General features: G+C 40.5%; 1 pseudogene; it reads right to left on the bottom strand.

Annotated features, from left to right (window-relative positions):
- Positions 1–6,121: 6,121 nt before the first annotated feature.
- LOC147988042 (uncharacterized) lies at positions 6,122–9,015 on the bottom strand (annotated as a pseudogene).
- Positions 9,016–11,592: the final 2,577 nt, after the last annotated feature.

The raw sequence follows: 11,592 nt of genomic DNA, 5'->3' as shown, positions 1-11,592 counted from the left end.
TTCAGGAATGCAGTTTTGACATCCATTTGCCAAATTTCATAATCATAAAATGCGGCAATTGCTAACATGATTCGGACAGACTTAAGCATCGCTACGGGTGAGAAGGTCTCATCGTAGTCAATCCCTTGAACTTGTCGAAAACCTTTTGCAACAAGTCGAGATTTATAGACAGTAACATTACTGTCAGCGTCAGTCTTCTTCTTGAAGTTCCATTTATTCTCGATGGCTTGCCGATCATCGGGCAAGTCAACCAAAGTCCATACTTTGTCCTCATACATGGATCCCATATCAGATTTCATGGCCTCAAGCCATTTTGCGTAATCTGGGCTCACCATCGCTTCTTCATAGTTCGTAGGTTCGTCATGGTCTAGTAACATAACCTCCAGAATAGGATTACCGTACAACTTTGGTGCGGATCTTACTCTGGTTGACCTACGAGGTTCAGTAACAACTTGATCTGAAGATTCATGATCATCATCATTAACTTCCTCACTAATTGGTGTAGACGTCACAGGAACCGGTTTCTGTGATGAACTATTTTCCAACAAGGGAGAAGGTACTGTTACCTCATCAAGTTCTACTTTCCTCCCACTCACTTCTTTCGAGAGAAACTCCTTCTCTAGAAAGGATCCATTCTTGGCAACGAATGTCTTGCCTTCGGATCTGTGATAGAAGGTGTACCCAACAATTTCCTTTGGGTATCCTATGAAGACACATTTCTCCGATTTGGGTTCGAGCTTATCAGGTTGAAGCTTTTTCACATAAGCATCGCAGCCCCAAACTTTAAGAAACGAGAACTTTGGTTTCTTGCCAAACCACAGTTCATAAGGCGTCGTCTCAACGGATTTTCATGGTGCCCTATTTAACGTGAATGCGGCCGTCTCTAAATCATAACCCCAAAACGATAGCGGTAAATCAGTAAGAGACATCATAGATCGCACCATATCTAGTAAAGTACGATTACGACGTTCAGACACACCATTACGCTGTGGTGTTCCGGGTGGCGTGAGTTGCGAAACTATTCCGCATTGTTTCAAATGTAGACCAAACTCGTAACTCAAATATTCTCCTCCACGATCAGATCACAGAAACTTTATTTTCTTGTTACGATGATTTTCAACTTCACTCTGAAATTCTTCGAACTTTTCAAATGTTTCAGACTTATGTTTCATTAAATAGATATACCCATATATGCTTAAATCATCTGTGAAGGTGAGAAAATAACAATACCCGCTGCAAGCCTCAACATTCATTGGACCACATACATCAGTATGTATGATCTCCAACAAATCAGTTGCTCGCTCCATAGTTCCGGAGAACGGCGTTTTAGTCATCTTGCCCATGAGGCGTGGTTCGCAAGTACCAAGTGATTCATAATCAAGTGATTCCAAAATTCCATCAGTATGGAGTTTCTTCATGCGCTTTACACCAATATGACCCAAACGGCAGTGCCACAAATAAGTTGCACTATCATTATCAACTCTGCATCTTTTGGCTTCAACATTATGAATATGTGTATCACTACTATCGAGATTCATCAAAAATAGACCACTCTTCAAGTGTGCATTACCATAAAAGATACACTACACCACGGTCAAGATTTGGTGACACACCTATCTGTTGGCATAGGGTACCTTTGCCGACACATAAATTGTAGCTAACAGCTAGGCCGACAAAAGATAAAACAGTCGGAGGACTTGATGTTGGCAAAGGTATTGCCGACAGTTGTTTATTTCCTGACACACGTTCAGTCGGCATACACCCTACCTACGCCAACACATTTCCTGCGGTCATACACCCTACATATCCCGAGAGATGATTTGTGGGCGTACACCCTATCTACCCCGACAGCTTTTTTGTGGGCGTACACCCTACTTTTGTCGACACATAGATTGTCCCTCTAGGTATATGCTTTTGCCGACACTTAATCTGTCGAGGTAGGTACATACCTTGGCCGACACTTAATCTGTCAATGTAGGTACATACCTTGGCCGACACTCATTCTGTCCAGCTAGTTAGGTACGTTTCCCAACACTTACTCTGTGAAGATAGGTATGTACCATGGCCAACAGGTACCATGCAACATCCATATACAGTGTACAGCCAAAACAATAATTTGGCACATATGCAGTGCTCAAGTGTCATCCACAAACGACATCAAAATGAAAATATTTGATATACATATACAATGCTCAAATTTCATCCATAAAGAGCATCAAGATGACAACATACATATATATCGACCCAGGTTCACAACAACCAACATAGTTTGCCCATCCATGAGCACTGCATATGTTTGACCCAGGTTCATAATAACTTACATATATATTGACCCAGGTTCATAACAAAACAAGTCGCATTAATAGGAGCACTACTTGCTGGTCTAAATGAGTTCAAACACTAGTCCAGAACACAAGTCATATACATGAGCACAGAGTTCTACTCCAAAATACTTGAAGCACCAAATAACACACAGAAGATTCATGGCATGGTTGAAGTTGGCCAGTCCAAAATACTGCAAATAGCCAAATGTTCCATGACACTCCAAGTCATCATATCCATGCGCTAGGTGGCTAAGTACCTGAAATCCATAAAAATTTCTCAAGTGAGCATTCAACCCCAAAAATGTTCAAAGTTCAAATAAAGATTGGCAGGAACAGATTATGCATGGTTTTATTCTCCTTAATAAATTACAGATAGGATTTAGAAATTATTTGCATGGAAGTTTCATAGCAAGCATAGTACATTGAGAAGAGATCACCAGGACATTCATAGCAAGCATAGTTCAAATAAAGATTGGCAGGAACAGATTATGCATAGTACATTGAGAATAAAAAAACCATGACAAATTTGTTCCAGGACATTTACATTGAGAATAAAACAATGCATAATTCTGCACACTACTCCTGTATTTGACTGTAATATAGGACACCTCTGGCTACAAGTTGTTCTGGCCCGTCTCTCACACTCAGCAAAGTGATCCAATAAATTATGAAAACCCACAAATGCAAACAATCAATATCTCACTCAGGTTTACAATTAAAAAAAGGCAGTAAAAAAGAATAGAATGCAAAGAACATAACAATAGCTAGTGAAGTGCTACCATGAATTAGATAGGTGAAAAACATGATATGGATTTGTGCCAGCAATAAACAGATGGTTTCTCACATTCAACAAGCATTCCACTATTTCCAATCACAATAATTTCATCACATCACATAAAAAGCTGTTGATGGCACAACAATCACAGAATACAAGGAAAATAATGCATCATAGTAAACTTGAAGTTTGGAGTATGTCATAGTACCTGCACCTCGTGGCACATTGGCTGCCTTCTGTGCATCTTTGATCTACAACAATAATCATTACTTAACATCTCCCATGGCCAATAGGTGATCAATCAGCGAAAAAGAAAAGAAATCAAGTGCTCTAGATTCTTACCATAGCAGATGGCCATGCAATTGATTTACCCTTAGCATCTGCCATGGTAAGCACATTTCCATACGGACGAGGCAACTGAGTGTCCCTTTTGAACACCGAATAGACGACAATTTCAACAAATTGAGAACCTAGAGGCTCACCCCCCACCACAGCCTTTGGATTGGTTGTTTGAATTGTTCCTTTGGCAACAGCAACACTTAAGGGTCTACTTATGCTATATAGTATCACATCTCTTCCACCCTATAGGGAAAAATTGTAATTCAGACCATACTTTCATTTTAAAGAAGCAAGTTCAAGTCTACAAATACATATTATTGTGTAGAAAAGCATAGGAAATCCGAAGCAAAAAAACTTAAGTTAATAAGGCATCATATTGACAAGATCTAGTTAAATGAATTATCATTCAGACTTACGTCAAATGAATTTTCATTCAAGTTGTATCATAGCATTAAATTCAAATGAAGTTGAATCATAGCATAGCATTACAATCAAAAGGAGGGCATAACATCTTCTATGTAGGAAAGAAAGGTTTACCCCTTGTTGCTTGTCAGGTTTATGTACATTAACAACTCTTCTTCCAATTCCAATAGCATTTGACTCAGCCACGTCCTCCAGAATAGTATTACCTTCTTCAGTATTACTAGCTTCTCTTGTCCTTATGTTCTACATCAAAATCAAGCATTATAGATGTTACTAAATATAATAAACTATAAATAAATCATATCACTACATGTTCCACTATTGCAGAGATACAATATAGTAGAACTATCGTGTTACCTGTTGTGTTGTTGCAGCAGGTGTGCTATTGGGTTGATCTCGTTACCCTTGTGAAGACAAAAGAAGTTCCCTCATCTCAGCCATTTGCTTCTTCATGTCATCCATTTGTGTCATTTTGTTCTTCATGTCGCCCATTTGTTCTTGCAGATGTTCCACTTTTTGGTCAGATACACGACACGCCTCCATTGCCATTTGAAGCTTTGTAGATTTATACTGCTGGGTTCTAGGCAACTCTAGTTCAGATGGAGTTGGACCCAATCCAATAGCACGAACATATCCATTTTTTTCTTTTCCACAAACAAATGCAAACAAATCACCATCCTTAATACCATTGTCCACTAATTCAGGGTGCTTTTCTGCTCCATCTTGAAGTTCTTTCTGTAAATTTCAGAAATGTGTTATGTGTTCCTAGTATTTACAACATAAACGAAAATATGAAAGGAATCGAAAACTTAAAGTGCATCTGAACTTACAATTCTTAATGCAGACCCTTTTTGAGGAAGTCCACTAATTCGATGTGTATGTATTTCAATAAACAGTTCATGTCTATGCGGGCGACGATTGAGCACCTCGGTCTATGTCAAGCAATAAAAAGATTAAAACAATTTTCAAAATGTATAAACATCCAAGTTTACAACAAAGATTGCATGGTTGCATACCATTTCAGTGTCAACCCGAGCAAAACTCTTACTTCCAGATGTGTGATTTTGATTATGATTTGCTCGATTTTTTTGCCTCTTATTGAGCGAGCCTACGAAATGGTGTCATAAAATCATGTCAAACAAGTAGAATCATATGTCAATACCAACCTAACAAAGAGCTTACCTTAGCTTTTGGAGTTAACCAAAATGCAACAAGCAACTTCCATTGGTCAGGATGAACTCTAGCATCACATGATGCTATAAGTTCATCATACATATAGGATTCATCATAATATTCCCTCTTTAGGTCTGATTTGAAGTCTTTCCATTTAATTTGTGCTGTTTTCATATACCATTGGAAAACTCATTGGTCTAATTCCCAAAACAACTGAAAAATAGGCATTCAAAAAAAGCCATTAGAGAACAATATGACATATACTAAATCGCTAGTCACTCCTAATCATAACAGTAAGATAGCATCCAGGACATAAGAGCAGGACATAAACGCATTACCTTTGCCTCAGCCCATAAAGCAAGTTTTCTCGATAGATCAACCTTCCTCCAATCATCAAATTCAACCGGAAAACCCTTGGTTCTTATTTGTGTTCCAACAAAGTTAGCAAACCGTGTAGCAGATTTACCACAAGGCTGACCATACTCATTTATTTCCAACTTGAGTTTAGGCTTGTTTTGCCTTCCCCATATGCTTTTCATAGCAGTAACTTTCCTGACCTCCCTTTCCTGGCCTGATACACAACAAATGTAGAAAATAGGTTTAGTATTGTCAGTGCATTATCATTCAATTGCAAGGTTCACAAAGAATGCACAAACTAGCTTCTAAGCAATGCAAGGTACACGTATCAAAGTTAAGAAGCATACCTTCAGGTTCATTCACTACAACCTCAGGTTCGGTTATTATTTCAGTAGTTAATCTTGAAGTAGACCTCAATTGTCGTTCAGGAGCTTGAGTTTGTGAAACAGGAGTTTGCTTTTGTCTCTACAATTACAACATAAATAAGTGTTAACTATTCTAAATGGGATAGCCATATCAATGTTCAGCTTTTCATAGCATGCAAACATGTCATTCTGCATGTGCAAACAGATGCATTACTCAAAGCAATACCTTTTTCTTCTTTCGGGGAGCAGGTAGGCCTTCTGACACATATGCATCTGCTAGAACTTTCAGATTCAAAGTTCTTTTCATGTTCTCGTTTTGTTTTCTAAGTACTTCAACTACATTTTTGTTCTTTTCGAGTTCATATTCAGGGATTCTTTCTGCGCTTCTTGCTGCGGTTGCCATTTTTGCTCCTGCTCCTGTAAGTGTTTACAAATGAGTTAGTAGTCTATACAACAATCAAGTATTTGAACTAACATCACAACCAAATTTTACACAACTACCAAATAAGATGCAGAAAATCATTATCACACTTACTTCCTCTTTGGTGCAGTAACAATTATTCCATCTATATCAGTCCTTACATGAGAAAATTTGGTATAATCAATGTCGGGATCAACATCTGTGTGTAGATCAATTAACAACCCCTTATTAGCATTTTCAAGAACTAAATTTTCATCATCATCATCCATATTTTCTTCATCCACAGCGTCCATAGAGTACATGCCATGTGGTTTATTGTTCTGGACAACTGCACACCAACCTTCATTATCAACCTCTGGAACATAGAAAACTTGTGTGGCTTGTGATGCTAAGATGAAAGGTTCATCTGATAACTTATCACCGCTATTGAATAAATGGTTGAAGTTAACAGTTGTAACCCCAAACTGATCGGTTTTTACCCATTTGTCTTGTTCACGATTGTCAACCCAATCACATCGAAATAACACCATATATCCTTTTTGGCGGTAGTTTAGCTCAACTATCTCCCTAATAATGCCATAATATATCTCTACTCCTTCTGAATTTTGCGCAGCTATAGCTACTCCACTATTTTGAATAGGTATACCATCATCACTTGAGTGTGTATGGAAATCAAACCCATTAGTAGTATAGCTATTAAATTTTCTAGCAATCATGAAAGGCTGTTGGGCTAAAATTTGCATTTCTTCTGATACTTCTACACCTCTTTCAACTAATGCCAACACCTGAGTATAGAATTGTTGTTAGTTACAACAAGTCAACATGATTAATGTTGAGCACAATTGGTCAAGTCATGTCCTACTTACATGTTGTCGAAACCACTCATGAAATTTCTCATGTTGCATAGTATTGATTGCTTTTTCATTGGGAAGACCAATTGAGGATAGGTGTTCGCGGTGCTTCCTATAATTGTGTATCAAATTAACTATTGTAAGAAAGATAAGAAAGGAATAGATAATATTATTACAGCATGGGAAGCTTACTTCACATAAGGTTTTATTTCATTGTGGTTGAACAAGACATATCTATGTGCTTGGATCCAAGAATTGGTCGATAATGATACAATGCTACCCAAACCCTGCCCCTTGTGGCAGAAGTATGGATTGGTACTGGAGGTTTCATTATTCAGCACCTCAACATTATTATCTTGCCGGGTGAACCTAGTCTCACACCCTTTTAGATAGCGAGAACAATATGTAAGGCTCTCATCAAACAAGTAACCCTCAGCGATTGATCCTTCGGGATGGCTTCTAGTGCGAACATGTCCTTTCAGTGCCCCAAATACCTACATACTACAGATTGTAAGCCTATTTGCAAAATTCATTTGCAAAAAAATGTTGCTATTAGATTTTGTTTAGAAGATCACCTTTCTACCGACCACATGCTTCGGAAGTGTACTGGACCACCAATTCTAACTTGGGCAGGCAGATGCACCATCAAGTGGACCATGACATCAAAAAAACTTGGTAGGAATATAGTTTCAAGTATGCTTAAGGTCTCAGCTATTTCAGCCTCTAGGATTTGCATATCACTGATGCGGATAACAGGTGAGCAAATCTTCTTGAAGAAGTTACTAACACGAGTCAATGCAGCACATACTCTTGTTGGCAGTATTTTTTGAATCGCAAGAGGAAGTAGGTGTTGCAATAGAATGTGATTATCATGGCTCTTAAGTCCAAAAATCTTCTTCTCGGCAACATGGATATAACGTCGTATATCAGCTGCAAAGCCTTGTGGAAACTTGACTCCCATCAGGACTTGGAGAAAATGTTTCATCTGCTCAGGTGTCAAAGTATATTGTGCTGGAGGTATATACAATTTACCCTCTTCTACTTCAACAGGATGAAGGTCCCCCATAATACCCAAAGCTTGGATGTCTAGGCGAGAATTTGCGTTATCCTTTGATTTTCCTTCAAGGCCCAGAAGTGTGTTAACTATGTTATCACATACATTTTTTTCTATATGCATAACATCAAAATTATGACGCAACATCAGATCTTTCCAATAGGGCAACTTAAACCACACAGATCTTCTTTTATAAAGGGGAGGTGATTCACCTTCTTTGCGTTTTCTCTTTGATGTTTTCCTAGCAGCTGGATCTTTTCCAAAGGATGTTTCAAGATTTGCTATCAAATCATCAATTTCCTCACCGGTAAGAGGTATAGGTGCAGTCCTATGCTCTGACTTGCCATCAAATAACTTTTCATCTGACCTAAACTTATGGTTGGATGATAAGAACCTACGATGTCCCATATAACAATATTTGTTGCCCTTCTTTAATTGTAGAGAACAAGTGAGTGAATGGCACTCAGGACAAGCTACCTCACCCTGGGTAGCACACCCATGAGTGTAGCCTAAACCTGGAAAGTCGTGTATGGTGCAAAGGATGGCAGCACGAAGATCAAATATTTCAGACTTAGAAGCATCAAATGTCTTTACACCATGGTAGTACATATCTACTAGATCGTCTACTAAAGGCTCAAGGTAGACATCCATATCACCACCAGGTGCCTTAGGGCCAGGAATGAGCAAAGAAAGGATGAAATTAGGCCGCTTCATGCACATCCAAGGAGGAAGGTTGTATGGAATCAAAAAGACTGGCCAGATACTGTAGGTACTCCTTGTCGTCCTAAATGGATTAAAGCCATCTGTTGTCACAGCAAACCTAAAATTGCGACTGTCATTACCAATTAGTGGATGTTTGGAATCAAAATCCTTATAGAAAATAGCATCCGCTGGGCACCTAATCAGACCATCTTTGGTACGTTGTTCATCATGCCACCTCATGTCAGTTGCAGTTTTAGAGGACACAAAATACCTTTGAAGCCTTCTTTTAATAGGAAAATAGCGAAGAACCTTTTTAGGAACCCTATGTAACCTTTTCCCATCAGGACTCTTCTTTTCTGATTTCCACCTTGAAGTTTTACACTTTGGACACTGATTATCCTTATCAAATTCATTTCTGAATAGTACACAATCATTTTCACACGCATGAATATTTACATACCCAAGCCCAACAGATTTAACTATTTTCTTAGCTTCATTGAAATTTTTGGGAAGTACTGAACCTTTGGGGAATGCATCGCTAAGTAACTCAAGCACCATGTCAAAACTTTTGTCACTCCATCGCCCAAGAAGTTTGATGTGGAGCAATTTGACAACAAAACGCAATTTTGAGAAGTTTTTACACCCAGGGTATAGCTCTTTGTTGTCATCATCAACCATCTTCAAATAAGCCTTGGTATCAGCATCAACATGGGGGTTGTTACTGTCCTCATTGTTCTCTTCCAACACCCCCCATCATCTAATCCACAAGCTATGTCTCGCAAGAAATCAGCTAATTCATTATCTGCCGATGAAGTCTCTGCTTCTACCCCCTCAACATTTGGGCAAGAGTGGCTAGATTCTCCATGAAACAACCATATATGATACCCCTCCATGAAACCCGTACATATCAAATCGTCACGTACTTCAGTTGCTACTCTCCATTTAGAGTTCAAACATATCTTGCAAGGACACAAGATTTTGTTTCTATTTGTTGAATTAATAAAAGAAAACTCTATAAACTTGTCTACCCCCTGTACATACTCATTTGTGTGCCTACATGTAATTTTTTTAGATATCAGAACAGTTCATGACATAATTATACCGCTTATGAGTTGGAAAAAAAGCTAATTTGATGTACCTAGGCTGAGACAACCATGTTTTGTCCATGATGCACCCTTAATATCAAATTTTCCAACTAATCTGTATTTGGCCAGTGCGGCAGTGTTAGCTTTGCATCCGTGAAGCTACAATCATTATGCAAGCAACAATAGAAATATCAAACTACCATTATTCAAGCAACAGAAACAACTGCATATGGTTCAAGTTCAGTAATACACAAGCAGACAACAGTATATAGAAGGAAATCACAGGAGGAGTTGATGCTTACCTCACGGAACAGAGTATGGATGGGGATGAGTCTTGTGCAGAAATCGGCAGCAACGACGACTCGCTTTGGGAGGGGCGCAGCTTGCAGGTCGAAGACTGATGGCGCCCAGGACGTTCTGAGGCGGCTGGAAGTCGGGGGTGAGCGTCGGCTGGATGTGGGGGACGCGAGGACGGCGGATTCGATGTAGGGGTGGAGCTCGGGGGAGGCCGGGCGTCGGGCTGGAGCTCGACAGCGGCTGGGCGTCGGGGTGGTGCTCGACGGTGGCTGGGCGTCGGGGTGGTGCTCGACGGCGGCTGGGCGTCGGGGTGGTGCTCGACGGCGGTTGGGCGTCAGGGTGGCGCTCGACGGCGGCTAGGAGATGGGGTGGAGCTCGACGGCGGCTGGGCGACGGGGTGGAGATAGACGGCGGCTGGGCGACGGGGTGGAGCTCGACGGCGGCTAGGCGGCGGGGTGGAGTGCGAGGACGCGAGGACGGCGGCTGGGGTGTCGGGGTGGAGCGCGAGAACGGCGATGACGGTGGATCGAGCGTGAGGGCGGCGGCGGCAGGCACGGGTAGGGTTATGGAATTGTGTTTTTTTTATTGAGGTAGGAACTGGCTAGATTTGGGGATATTTTGCACAGGCACGCCGAACATTTCGCCTCCTCGCGCCTAAATATCGCGCCAAGTTTGCAAGCTCCGGTCGTTTGACACGTGTTAACCTACGCCGACACTTAATCCGTGCCCATACACCCTACATACGCCGACACATCTGACGTCTCTAAGTGCGTATCTACGCCAACTGATACACTGTCAATCGCCACACATGTGCCGACGCATGACGTGTTGTTAAGAAAACGCCGACTGATACGTGGTGGCTTTGTGGTTGCTGACACTTACTGTGTCCACATTGATTTATCTTCGCCGACACATGATGTGAAGACATAACTTAAAAGATACGCCAACACTTATTTTGTGGACATCAGTAGACCTTTGCCCGCAGAATTGTGTCACCTAAACTCCACCGTGGTGTAGTGATATTATTCATATAAATAGAACAACCATTATTCTCAGATTTAAATGAATAACCGTCTCGCATCAAACAAGATCCAGATATAATGTTCATGCTTAACGCTGGCACCAAATAACAATTATTTAGGTCTAAAACTAACCCTGAAGGTAGATGTAGAGGTAGCGTGCCGACGGTGATCACATCAACTTTGGAACCATTTCCCACGCGCATCGTCACCTCGTCCTTAGCCAGTGCTCGCTTAATCCATAGTCCCTGTTTTGAGTTGCAAATATTAGCAATAGAACCAGTATCAAATACCCAGGTGCTACTGCGAGCTCTGGTAAGGTACACATCAATAACATGTATATCACATATACCTTTGTTCACCTTGCCATCCTTCTTATCCGCCAAATACTTGGGGCAGTTCCGCTT

Source organism: Triticum urartu, chromosome 2A, assembly GCF_056163025.1.
Source record: "Triticum urartu cultivar PI428250 chromosome 2A, HENAU_Tu73, whole genome shotgun sequence".
Classification (NCBI taxonomy): Eukaryota; Viridiplantae; Streptophyta; class Magnoliopsida; order Poales; family Poaceae; genus Triticum; species Triticum urartu.
Note: the sequence above shows the minus strand (reverse complement) of the source record. Positions and strands in the feature narration are given on the sequence as shown.